This window comes from Protopterus annectens, chromosome 2.part2, assembly GCF_019279795.1.
Source record: "Protopterus annectens isolate FY-2018-M chromosome 2.part2, PAN1.0, whole genome shotgun sequence".
Classification (NCBI taxonomy): domain Eukaryota; kingdom Metazoa; phylum Chordata; order Ceratodontiformes; family Protopteridae; genus Protopterus; species Protopterus annectens.
In genome coordinates, this window is record NC_056730.1 from 490,482,778 (window position 1) to 490,496,905 (window position 14,128).

The 14,128-nt window shown below is 38.8% G+C and overlaps 1 protein-coding gene across 2 annotated transcripts in view; it reads left to right on the top strand.

The window, feature by feature from the left end:
* The window catches only part of EXOC6B (exocyst complex component 6B), a 5,967,963-nt gene that overhangs the window by 2,863,991 nt on the left and 3,089,844 nt on the right, over positions 1-14,128 (top strand). The gene's annotated exons all lie outside the window — the stretch shown is intronic.

Consider the following 14,128-nt stretch of genomic DNA (forward strand, 5'->3'; position numbering starts at 1 on the left):
GAGTGGGTTGTTATACTGTATTGAATGCCTTATCCATGTCTATGTAGGAGATATGCAACACTTTCTCCTCATCCATTGCTTTGGTGACACTCTCAAAGAGGTTTACTAGATTAATAAGGCATGACCTTCAAGTGACTGAACCAGACTAGAATGGGTCCAATGTTTGTAGTTTGCTAATGTCTTTGTTGATCATTTCCATGATAATTCCTTCTATGGCTTTGCATATTAAACTAGTCTGACTAATGGGTCTGTAGTTTCCTGGGTGGTTGATGTGCTACCCCTGTGAGGAGAGAGATAATGTTGCAGTCCTCTATTCATGTGGTGTATAACCTGTTTTGAGACTGTAGTGGAAAAGTGATTCAAGTGGTCCTGATAGGTCATATTTCAAGCTATTAAAGAAGCACCCCAGGATATTATTTGGGTCCATCTAGGCTGTGTTTTTGGCCATAGCATGTGCTGCCATGACCTGCTTTGAGCTTTGCCACTCTGCTGTGTAAAGGTAGTACCATTTACCATCATTTCAGCCCATTGCTGTGTGTTATCTTTAAGGTTTCGTACATAACTGTAGAAGTCCTTGTGGTTGTCTGTAGCTTGAGAGGCTATTTTGACCTTGTAACTGGCCTTGTTGCATTTAATTAGTCCTTTTCATTTCCTATTTAGTTTAATTAGTTAGCTGTTGCCATTATGAGAGTTGTTCTGTCTGAGTTTGGCCATGTATTTTTTTCCTTTAGTTATATACCCTGTTAATGCTGGATTCCACCAATGTGGTTTGTTTTTGGGGTTTGATTTAAGATTGGTTTCTGGTAGGTTCGGCAGCTTCTGTGTAGCCATTTACATGGTTGCACAAGGTTTCTGTGAAAAAGTCCCCATAGGTTGCTATGGACTTGGGGTTCGGAAGGGCTTTGAATTTTAACATATTATCACTTAATAGGATGTAGTTTGCTTTAGAACAGTTCCTAGCTGTTATAGGTTTTGTTGGGTTTTCCATGTTGATTTTTAGATTGAAGGAGATAGTTCTGTGATCTGACTTCAACAGTGAGGACATGACACAGGGCAAGGTGCAGCACTCTTCCATATAGGTGAGTACTAGATCCAGTATGTTTGAACTTGTATTAAGAGTGTGCACTATCTGATCAAAGGTGTTTTTGTTAATAAAGTCCATGAAACATTGAACCATGGAGGCAGTGTATGTCTCTTAGTGTATAGATGGGTAGTTGAAGTCTCACATGAACAGGGTATTTGGCTATTTGGTGAGTGCCTCCAGCATGTCTAGGTGCAAGTTATGGGATTTTCTGGGCATAGGTAGTGACCTATAACTTGCAGGATATGGTAGAGAACTTTGTCTATGGTGATTTGCACTTGGATGAGCTCCAGGGTATCACCTGTTTAACCAACTGAGTGGTATATTTGTAGCTAATGTAGATCAAGACACTTCCACCTTTAGTCCCCGTCTATATGGCTGATGGTCTAAATATGTGGAAGGCACTAAGGCCTTGCACTGCCAGTATAATTTTTGTGACATTAAACTTACCTCAGTAATAGCACAGATGGCTGTATTCTCCAGAGTGAGGAGAGCTTTGTAGCGTATGTACTCTCTTGTTAAGGCTCCTAGCATTGAGCATTAGCACCTTTAGGTTTCTTTGGGTTTTATTTTGCCAAGTTGATAGTTTTGTCAGTTTAGCATTGCTTAAAAAGGTTCTAAGGGGGTGGATGACATTTTAACCAATATCCAGAAGCCCAAAGGGGGGGCAGGTGCAGGCCATCCATGGCAACTCAATGTGGACTGTTAACCATGTCTTCCCATACTAATAAATATTGAATCCCCTGGAATGACACCAGAAACTAAGCCAATTGTCAGTCATATTTTTTTCATATTGTGGTACAATCCTTGATGAAGGTTATAATGCTGCTCATTTCAAGGATCATGCCTGTCTGAATCATATATTCAGAGGGAAATCCATAATACCTGTCATCATATAATCCAGTGAAGTATGTCTTGGGTCATTTACACTCACATGGACTATGTAGCAAAACATCACAGAAAATCTTTACTGATGTGATCGTATCATTCATGACAGTCCTTATATGGTGACTAGTGCACCAAAATATTCCTTTAGTTCTGTTAAAGTAGGGCTTAGGGATTTGATATTTGGGAAAGAAAAATTCCTGTGTAGTCATAAAGGAATTACCATTTTTATATCATATTTCTGATTTGAGGTGTTGAATACTTTAGGCTGACCACAGCCTAGTCCTCATACTTGGGTGATTTATATAAATGAACTGAAAATGTTGTTGTTCCATATTTGTTTCCATTTTTGAGATATTATTTTGGTAAACCATTCAAGTACATATTTTAACATCTGTGTGTGTCTATGTAACTCACGTAACTCATAGTTTCAGGCATGTAGGTACAGCAGTGCACAATGGAGCATGTTAAATGTCTTCTGCGTTTGTACACAAAGTAAATTTACAGATAGTGCATGTGGATGGTAGCTTTAAAGCTGTTGTAGTTGATAAAATGTCTCTGTTTATATATTATACTGATTCAAGTCAGTTAACTAGTTTTAAAATATTCCACTGAACAATGTTATAAATTTCCTTGCTTGAGAAACTTTGCATTTCTGAACTTGACCCAGAACTGCAGCAGTAAAATGTGTGAATGTTGACATGACATTTTGCTAAATGAATGCTATTGAACTTGTCTTTTTACATCAACCTGGTAACTCAGTTTAAACTCAGAAACATGTTCGGCATATATAGGTTATTTTCAGAATTAAGGCATCAATTTTTTCATTAGTGATTTAACAGCTGTAGGAAATCAAAGCATTTCTCCCATACAGTTAGAGATTTAGTCTGCAGACAACTTAAGAACAAGGTTCACGTTTAAGCTTTACGACTTTCATAACTTGTTGTATGGAAATGTTTTTATGTGGCTGAAAACGTTGACAGTTCCTGTTTATTGGTGACACTTAACAGAATGCCCTCTTGTCCTGTCCTGGCATGTTTCAGTGTCTTCTGACTTGGCTGCCTAAGTGTTGCCTGGTTCATTTAGATAGTGCTGCACTTTGAGATTATAGGGAAGGCTGGAGGGGGCAAGATCTTTGTGCAGTGGTTTGATAAGGGCACAGGAAAAGCCATTAGACTGAACTTAAGTCATTGACTTCTGATAAACACTGTACTACGTGCTCAGTGAGACCGGGGGAAGTAGAATTTTACAGTCATTGCTTATTTAGAATTGACCTTTGGGACTTGCCATATTGTCCTTTTAACCCTAAAACTTAATTGCACTATCTGAAAGCACTTTGGAGCTTGCATGAAGAGGTCATTTCATATCAGACTAAAACACTAGTTTCTTTTTCAGGCCAGTGATTTGTATAACAAGAAAATGTCTGGAAAGTTATACTTGGCAACTTCTTTGCAAACTTTTAGCATATAATTGAATTCTTGAGGAAGTGACATAATATAAAAAGTCATGCCGTTTAAAGTAGCTATTGGAATATTGTGTCTTGAGGTCCTCTGGTTGTCTCACCTCTCTCAAAAAATGAGCTGAATGTGTGTGTTATACTTTATAAAGTGCTTTGGCTGGTATAATCTGTTATATAAATTTATGAAGATGCCGTCAGAAGATGACTTTTGCTGCAGCTGTTAGTTTTCCATATTTTCATCTCTTTTGAACATCTTATAGCCACCTATATTCTGACATTAACTGACATTGTTTTGAGGGTCCCATCATCCTTTCATGAAACAAGTGCTTATTTATTTGAGCCTTGATTTACATTTCTTCTTTCTGCCCTGCATGTTTACTCCATGCTTTTTTCCTGGGTCCCTCGTATTTTCTCCCGAGAAAACACTAATGAGATTGCTAGAATTGTTATATGTCGAATAGTTTGGAAACTTGAGACATCTTATGAGATAATGACAGTGACTGGCATAGTAGGCAATACAGAATTGTAAAATGAGGTTGCATGGCAATGTTTTTGCATACCTTCTAAATGAATTTGTTAAAATAAGAATTTCTCAGAGATCGTAATATAGCTGATTAGTTGGACTGATGACCTTTAGGGTGGGGAAAAAAAGCATTTCATGAGTCTGAAACACACGAATACTGCTTGCAGATTGTATGACTGAGTAACCCGTGTGTTGTAGGGGTATGTAGGTTGTATGACTGAGTAACGCATATGTTATAAGGATAGATCTTACCTAAACTTGAATTTTGTTGTACAGTATTTTAACATATGTGAAGGTATGAAATACCTTTGAAAGCAAATGAGAGAAATATGTGATTTTTTGAGTCTTTCAAAGGTTATTCTTACATGGTAGAGGACCAAAACAACAGAAGGCCCCAGTACAATAATAGAGTTTGGCTCCCTCCGTCACCTCTGCTTGTTCATTGCCATCACACTTGATATACTCCGTGTAGTCATTTCTGTTTCTGCAAATCTACCTGCATCTGCATGTCTCTTACAAATATTCATTTAGCTCATTTTTAGATAGTTTATAGAGCTTATTGTGTTACCTCGCACAACGTGTTTGATACTGGACAAAGACACACGATCAGAGCTACCGTGCTCTTTTCATGTTGTCACATAATACATTTGCACAAATTAAAACTTTATATTGTTTGCTGTTTATGCATAATAAGTATCAAGTAACAGCAAAAGTAAAAATTTCAAGTAGATGATATTGTACAAAATAAAATTCCAAGGAGAGTTTGGAGTTTTAGCTGAGTTTCTGAGCCCATCAACTTGTAGAGCTATGCATAATTGTGCTGGATACTTGCTGAAAGACACAACAAGTCTTTAATAACATGGCATAAATAGCAAAAGTGTTTTGTAGGTTATAGCAACCTACGCATTTTTACTAAGTTCTTTTTTGACCTTGTGCCTGCAGAGTGTCAAGCCTCCCACTGTTGTATTTGTGCCCTTTTGCCCCCCTTGTGGTGGCATGGGGGGGTCTACCCAGAACCACAGGTGTTGAGAACCATCCTGTATGATGTCATTCAGGCAGCCTTGAGAGTTCCTTGTGCCGTCAGCAGCATGCTCAAATAAGAGTTCATTTCTCATGGCAGTAATCCCATACAGAGTGCAGTTTACATCAAAATGGAGGCCCACAATGCCTTTCTCATGTGGGTGCAAGCTACCGCACATGTGCTATGAAGGCTGTCACAAACTGGTGGCTTGATGAGCCAAACGCCTGCCTGCAGGCCATGATTTGCTTTGCCTTCTCTCCTCTAAAAGACTGCAGCATTCACTGCCTTTTCTATTCTTTCCTCTACCCAAGATGGGCACTTCAGTCCTACTCTGTCAACTCTATCAGCCAGCCAAAGGTTGCCGCTGCCATAGTAAGGGCTCTATCCTTGTATTCCTCTGGAACTGGCTGTAGCAAAAGCACACTGGGCTGCTGCATGTCTGTGCTCTTTGCAGTTTGGCATCACATTTTATACATCTGGCATGGTTTTCTTCTGTGAGTTATCTTGTAGGTGGTTTTGTTCAGAGAGTACCTGTCAGCAGAAAGCCATGGAACATGAAATTATGCAGTGGCACTGATACATAATGCCACTGCTGTTTTCTGTGGTTTGTAATGTGCTTTGTGAACACCATGTTGATTCTGTGCATAAATGCTTAACATGCTGCACCCATACCTCTCAACTGTCTTGATTTTCCCAAAACGTCCAGATTTTTCCTCATATTTTTGGTCTGTTTGTCATCGAATTTGTGGTTTTATGGCAAATCATTGAGAACTGAAGTCACTAATTAATGAAAGATGTTTGAGTTTCAGAATTCATATGCATCATGAAGTACATGCTCACACATAATCTGTTCTAGCAACTTTGTGAGTTTGTAAGGGCTGTATTAAAAATCTGCCCCTATTTTTGGGACTACCCCCTCCCCCATTATTTTGGCTTTGTCCTGATTTTTTTTTGGTAAGAGGTTGAGAAGTATGGCTGCACCTTTTAGATTGAATACATAGTTTACTTACTGTGTACTGTACAAAGTATGAATCTCATCAGAGATTCTGCATATGATGCTTGAATAAGTTAAGACGACACATTTATAAATTAAGGATAGGAGCCATTAATGATCCAATTCCTGTAGAACATAGTTTGATTCCCTCAGCTTCAGTCTGCCTACTTTGCGACTCTGAGCGAGTCAACTCTTCCGGAGTCTGAAAAAGATGTATATGGATCAGTGTTCTACCCTGTTAGCAAGTACCATTAAATTAGTTTTAGGTAAAGTACCTTATGGAACTTGACTTGGGTAGAAGTACTAGAGTCCGATATACAGCCTATCGGTGGACATGAGAAATTTCTAGAATGAAGTAAAATTATTTATAAACATTTTTGTTGAATTTTGTGTCTTTATGTCTTTAGGTCTTTATAACCTTTGCACAACACTCATTAGTAAATGCTGTCAGTGACCTTAGCATACACTGGTACACAGTCTTTCAGAAAGATAAGAGAAAGGGATAATATACAGTGGATATAAAAAGTTTACACACACCTGTTAAAATGCCAGGTTTTTGTGATATAAAAAAAAAATGAGACCACAATAAGTCATTTTAAAACTTTTCCCACCTTTAGTGTGACCTATAACTTGTACAATTCAATTGAAAAACAAATCTGTTAGGGGAAACAAAATAAAATAAAAAGTACAATTAGCTAGTTGCATAAGTGTGCACACCCTTAAACTAATACTTTGTTGAAGCGCCTTTTGATTTAATTACAGCATTCAATCTTCTTGGCTACACACCTGCCGTCAGAGACTCTTGTTAACCCCAAATAAAGTTTGGCTGTCCTTGTAGTTTTTTCCTGACATTTCCTCAATTGCCTGCTACAGCAAAAGCCATGGTTCACAGAGAGCTTACAAAGCATCAAAGGGATCTCATTGTTGAAAGGTAGTCAGGAAAAGGGTACAAAAAAATTTCCACAGCATTGGATGCACCATGGAACACAGTGAAAACAGTCATCAAAAAGACGAGAAAATATGGGACAACAGTGATGTTGCAAAGAACTGGACGTCCCGCCAAAATTGATAAAAAGACAAGATGAAAACTCAGGGAGGCTGCCAAGAGACCTACAGAAACACTGAAGGAGCCACAGGAATTTCTGGCAAGTACTGGTTGTGTACTACATGTGACAACAATCTCCCCAATTCTCCATATGTCTGGGCTATGGGGTAAGGTTGCAAGATGGACTACTTTTCTTGCACAGAAAAATATCCAGACCTGGCTAAAATTTGCAAAATGGTACATCGTCTCCCAAAAACATGTGGGAAAATATGTTATGGTCCGATGAGACCAAGGTTGAACTTTTTGGCCACAATTCCAAAAGGTACATTTGGTGCAAAAACAACACTTTGCATCACCAAAAAGAACACACTCTGCTCAGTGAAGCATGGTGGTGGCAGGATCATGCTTTAGGGTTGCTTTTCTTCAGGTGGAACTGGGGCTTTAGTCAAGGTGGAGGGGAATTATGAACAGTTCCAAATACAGTCACTTGTGGCCCAAAACCTTCAGGTGTCTGCTAGAAATCTGAAGATGAAGAAGAATGTCATCTTTCAATACAACAATGACCCCAAACATACATCCAAATCAACAAAAGAATGGCTTCACCAGAAGAAAATTAAAGTTTTGGAATGACCCAGCCAGAGCCCAGACCTAAATCCAATAGAACATTTGTGGGGTGACCTGAAGAGGGCTGTGCACAAGAGATGCCCTCACAATCTGACAGACTTGAAATCCTTTTGCAAGGAAGAGTGGGCAAATATTGCCAAGTCAAGATGTACCATGCTGATAGACTCCTACCCAAGAAGACTGAATGGTGTCATTAAATCAAAAGGTACTTCAGCAAAGTATTATTTTAATGGTGTGCACACTTATGCAACCAGCTTATTTTATGTTTTTTATTTTTTATATTTTTCCCCTAACATATTTGTTTGTTTTTCAATTAAATTGTACAGGTTATAGGTCACATTAAAGGTGGGAAATGTTTTAAAATGATGTATTGTGGTCTCATTTTTTATATTACAAAAACCTGGCCTTTTAACAGGGATGTGTAAACTTTTTATATCCACTGTAACTGTGGAATGCTATGAAGACTAATGTATGATGGTACTTGCTTACGTGTTCTACATGATATTTGGAGGGCAGAATTAAATCACATAGCAAAGACTTGACTGAAGCACTACAGGAAATTTTTGTAAGTCAGCAAGTAAACTTATGTTTTTTAGCAGGATCTGCTAAAGTCTATATAGGTAGCAAAAAGAGAACAACAAACTAGATAATCTAAGTTGTATAATGTTGCTGAAACTTAAATGTAATCACTATTTGGGTGAGAGTTGAATGCTGCTGCATCTTCTGCTTCTATTGCATGAGTGATGGAAACTATGACATACATGCTAGAAGACAAATTAACAAATCTGGGATACCGTAGTGCCAACCATTCTTTAGTCTTCTTTCAAATTTACCACTTGCATCAGCTTCACAAGCATAACCAAGAAATTATATTCTCAGGACTAACTCCAAAAGATTTATGGCTTATAAGGGTCCCAGAGCCATTATCCTAGTAACCACCTCCCATGATACTATGTTCAGAGGATTTGTTGTTTTACAAGACATAATGTATATGCCCCAAATCAAGCTTGTCTGTTTAAAAAAGGGAATGATTTGGCATAATGATTAATGTATTTTGCTTATAAACATAAAGTACAGGGTTTGATTCTGACTTTGGTTTATTGGCTAGGCTTAAAATGACCCTTCGGGACAGTTAGCCTAGTATTCAGCTATGAACCTATGAGCTATTGGAAAGCAGCTAAGGCCTATATTAATAAAGATGCAGTCTTACCAGCAAAAAGATCTGCTCCTGACAAAACCATGGCAGAAGAGAAAACTAGTAAAAACCGGGAACATGAGAGTCTTTGTGGAAAAGCACCTCAAAAAAAGAAAGAAAAAGAAATGAAAAAATAAAAATATTTTTTAAAATTGGGACACAAGGAGCGTCTGTGCACTTTACAGTGCACAGACCCGCCATTATTATGGGGGACGGACTGCAAGAGGAGCAGCAGGGACTCGGGACAGTGCCTCAGGGATCTCGTGTCGCCGGAAGGAGCATGTGGATCGCGGGTCTTCAGTATTGCGTGGGAAGGATGTATGGATTGTGACGTTAACTCTGGATGTATTCATTCAGGATTCAGGTAAGGTGCCTTTCAATTTACAATGTTTATTTTTCTTTGTGTATGGTGCTTGTGCTTTACTGGAGTTTGTGTATGGTGCTTGTGCTTTACTGGAGTTTGTGTATGGTGCTTGTGCTTTACTGGAGTTTGTGTATGGTGCTTGTGCTTTACTGGAGTTTGTGTATGGTGCTTGTGCTTTACTGGAGTTTGTGTATGGTGCTTGTGCTTTACTGGTTTGTGTATGGTGCTTGTGCTTTACTGGTGTGTGTGTGTGTGTGTGTGTGTGTGTGTGTGTGTGTGTGTGTGTGTGTGTGTGTGTGTGTGTGTGTGAAAATGCCCCAGGTGCTTATGGTGGTGTGGTAGGGAATGCCTCAGGCTTGAACCCTGTACCCTGTATGCAGGTGTTAAAGACTTGAGTTCCCTACCCACCACCATTTTCAGATTTTTACCTCATATTTGATCTGATCTGTTCCTCATAATATCTGTGGTTTGTAAATGTTGTAATGCTTGATATTTGATGGTGTAGTAGTAGCATTGTTGCCTCACAGCTGCAGGTTCTTGGGTTTGATTCTTGGCTGGGGTTCCTTCTTTGTGGGGTCTGTATCTTCTCCCTGTGTTTGTGTGGGTTTGCTTTTGTGCCCTCCCATGTTACAAAGACATGTCTGCATTATTTCTTCCTGGGCCTCCGCTGAAAATTTGTTTATTTGTTCCAAGTCAGACTGTCCTGATTAAAAATGTTAAATAAAATTGATAGGCATTTGAATTTCAGACTTAAGGGTTTCTGAATGTTTAATTCCTGCGTATTTGATGGTGCAGTGGTAGTATTGTTGCCTCACAGCTATAGGTTTTCTGGTTTGATTCTTGGTTGGGGTGGCTTCTGTGTGGAGTCTGCATCTCCTGCCTGTGTTTGTGTGGATTTGCTCTGGTGCCCTGCCATTTTACAAAGATGTGTCTGCAGTTTTAATCCCTCGTCTCTGCTGAAAATTGTTTTGTTCTGTCCGCAGTAAATTTGACAGGCATTTGAATTTCAGACTTCAGGTTTCTGAATGTTTAATTCCTTGCAGATTTGATGGTGCAGTGGTAGTATTGTTGCCTCACAGCTATAGGTTTTCTGGTTTGATTCTTGGTTGGGGTGGCTTCTGTGTGAGTCTGCATCTCCTGCCTGTGTTTGTGTGGATTTGCTCTGGTGCCCTGCCATTTTACAAAGATGTGTCTGCAGTTTTAATCCCTCGTCTCTGCTGAAAATTGTTTTTGTTCTGTCCGCAGTAAATTTGACAGGCATTTGAATTTCAGACTTCAGGTTTCTGAATGTTTAATTCCTTGCAGATTTGATGGTGCAGTGGTAGTATTGTTGCCTCACAGCTATAGGTTTTCTGGTTTGATTCTTGGTTGGGGTGGCTTCTGTGTGGAGTCTGCATCTCCTGCCTGTGTTTGTGTGGATTTGCTCTGGTGCCCTGCCATTTTACAAAGATGTGTCTGCAGTTTTAATCCCTCGTCTCTGCTGAAAATTGTTTTTGTTCTGTCCGCAGTAAATTTGACAGGCATTTGAATTTCAGACTTCAGGTTTCTGAATGTTTAATTCCTTGCAGATTTGATGGTGCAGTGGTAGTATTGTTGCCTCACAGCTATAGGTTTTCTGGTTTGATTCTTGGTTGGGGTGGCTTCTGTGTGGAGTCTGCATCTCCTGCCTGTGTTTGTGTGGATTTGCTCTGGTGCCCTGCCATTTTACAAAGATGTGTCTGCAGTTTTAATCCCTCGCCTCTGCTGAAAATTGTTTTGTTCTATCCGCAGTAAATTTGACAGGCATTTGAATTTCAGACTTCAGGTTTCTGAATGTTTAATTCCTTGCAGATTTGATGGTGCAGTGGTAGTATTGTTGCCTCACAGCTATAGGTTTTCTGGTTTGATTCTTGGTTGGGGTGGCTTCTGTGTGGAGTCTGCATCTCCTCCATGTGTTTGTGTGGATTTGCTCTGGTGCCCTGCCATTTTACAAAGACGTGTCTGCAGTTTTAATCCCTGCTGAAAATTGTTTTGTTCTGTCCAGTAAAATTGACAGGCATTTGAATTTCAGACTTCAGGTTTCTGAATGTTTAATTCCTTGCATAATTGATGGTGCGGTGGTAGTATTGTTGCCTCACAGCTATAGGTTTTCTGGTTTGATTCTTGGTTGGGGTGGCTTCTGTTTGGAGTCTGCATCTCCTGCCTGTGTTTGTGTGGATTTGCTCTGGTGCCCTGCCATTTTACAAAGATGTGTCTGCAGTTTTAATCCCTCTGCTGAAAATTGTTTTTGTTCTGTCCGCAGTAAAATTGACAGGCATTTGAATTTCAGACTTCAGGTTTCTGAATGTTTAATTCCTTGTATAATTGATGGTGCAGTGATAGTATTGTTACCTCACAACTATAGGTTTTCTGGTTTGATTCTTGGTTGGGGTGGCTTCTGTCTGCATCTCCTCCCTGTATTTGTGTGGATTTGCTCTGGTGCCCTGCCATTTTGCAAAGACGTGTCTGCAGTATTAATCCCTGCATCTCTGCTGAAAATTGTTTTTGTTCTGTCCGCAGTAAAATTGACAGGCATTTGAATTTCAGACTTCAGGTTTCTGAATGTTTGATTCCTTGCAGATTTGATGGTGCAGTGGTAGTATTGTTGCCTCACAGCTATAGGTTTTCTGGTTTGATTCTTGGTTGGGGTGGCTTCTGTGTGAGTCTGCATCTCCTCCATGTGTTTGTGTGGATTTGCTCTGGTGCCCTGCCATTTTACAAAGACGTGTCTGCAGTTTTAATCCCTGCTGAAAATTGGTTTTGTTCTGTCCAGTAAAATTGACAGGCATTTGAATTTCAGACTTCAGGTTTCTGAATGTTTAATTCCTTGCATAATTGATGGTGCGGTGGTAGTATTGTTGCCTCACAGCTATAGGTTTTCTGGTTTGATTCTTGGTTGGGGTGGCTTCTGTTTGGAGTCTGCATCTCCTGCCTGTGTTTGTGTGGATTTGCTCTGATGCCCTGCCATTTTACAAAGACGTGTCTGCAGTATTAATCCCTCGTCTCTGCTGAAAATTGTTTTTGTTCTGTCCGCAGTAGAATTGACCGGCATTTGAATTTCAAACTTCATGTTCTTCAGAATACATAGTAGCACAACCTTTTTTCTAGCAATTTTCTAAGTTTATAAGATGAATATTTTAAATTTGTCCCTATTTTTGGGACTGTATTCCCCATTATTGGCTTCGTCCAGGTTTTTGTGCTAAGGTTGACAGCTATGGCAAGAACTGAATTCACTGAATATGGACTGTAGAATTGTGCATATTTACTGATAAAGGTGCACTGTAGAATTGTGCATATTTACTGATAATGGTGGACTGTAGAATTGTGCATATTTACTAATAATGGTGGACTGTGGAATTGTGCATATTTACTAATAATGGTGGACTGTAGAATTGTGTATATTTACTAATAATGGTGGACTGTAGTCTGAGTAGACTTTTTATGATAAATGTTCTCAACTGGGCAGTTTTGCCATTATGGGTGCATATGTTTTGTTTCATTGCTTACTGGAAAAATGTTCAAAACAAATTTAAAACACCCTCTAACAAGTGTACTGTATTGTACAAGGAATATAATTTTTAGTACAATGAGGAAGGTGTATCAAAGAGCACATGTATGTTTCATATGCAAGGGGCCTATGATTCGAAAACAGCCCAAAATTAATCTTTATCTGCCACTGGCAAAATGTATTTTCTTTGAATGTGGGTTTCAATGAATGTGAGTTTCAAGGGCAGAGAAGTTTTAATGCTAAGTTTTCATTGTGAGACTGCATTGCTTTGTTTAACAGATTACTTAATGTTTGTGCTGTAAAATACAAAATAAAACTTTCAAATGAAGTCCAATCATTGAAGTAAAGCAGTATGCACATTAGTGTTTATGGTAAATGGAGTGAAATAGCCAAGTAATGGTTAATTGGAATGGCTGCAGAGGCTCCAGTTCAACCATTATTTTGTCAGGGGAAGGGCAGCAAACTCAGACAGGCCCAGCTGAACTATACCTCCCAACTGTCCAGATTTTCAAAGAATGAATAGATTTTTGCTTCTTATTTTTGGTTTGTTGTTCATAAAATTTGTAGTTTTAATTCCTAAATGATTTGCCAGAAGTCACTAAATAATAAGTTTCAGACTTCATAACCTTCATAAAAATGCATGTTAAAGTAAGAGCCGTTCTATCAACTGTCTCAATTTATACAAGAGCAATTTTAGTACTGTTTATATGTGCCCCAATATATTTGGCCTTGTTCAGATTTACTGCATTAACAGGTTGAGAGGTACATGCAAATAAATTGCTTTATAGAATTAGGCATAGCCAACCTCTCAACTGTCCCCAATTTTGGCTCAAAATGTTGCTCTTCCCCTAATAATCCCTCCGCAAAATAGCAATTTTGGAAGAAAACATGGAGGGTTTACAATTAAGAAATAACTGTAATAATCAAAGTTATAGATTACTTGAAATGCATGTAGATTCTTTTATTTTGTCAGCTGCTCAAGGTAGCAGTACTAATATTAAAGTGTCCCTTCTTTGACAGGTAGAAGCTGTATTGTGTGTCTATTTTATATTTTGCATCACATTTTGGTCCATTTTTCATAAAATTGTGTTTTTGGCAAATTAGTGACAAATCACTAAAGACTGAAGTTAGAAAATGACAGACATTTGAGTTTCAGATTTTATACCCTTCAGAAAATTCATACTAATGCAAGACCTATTCTATTATCTTTCTAAGTTTATTAGAGCAATATTTAAAAATTGTCCTTCTTGTTGTGCCTTTGTCCCACTTCTGTGTATGGCTTTGTCCAGATTTCTTGCTCTTGAAGTTGAGAGGTATGACAAATGTGTCAGGGCCATCACAGTCAGCCAGAGAGATTTCAAATTGTGACATGCTTGTTGCACCCCACTCCCCATGTAGTGACTCTGGATGT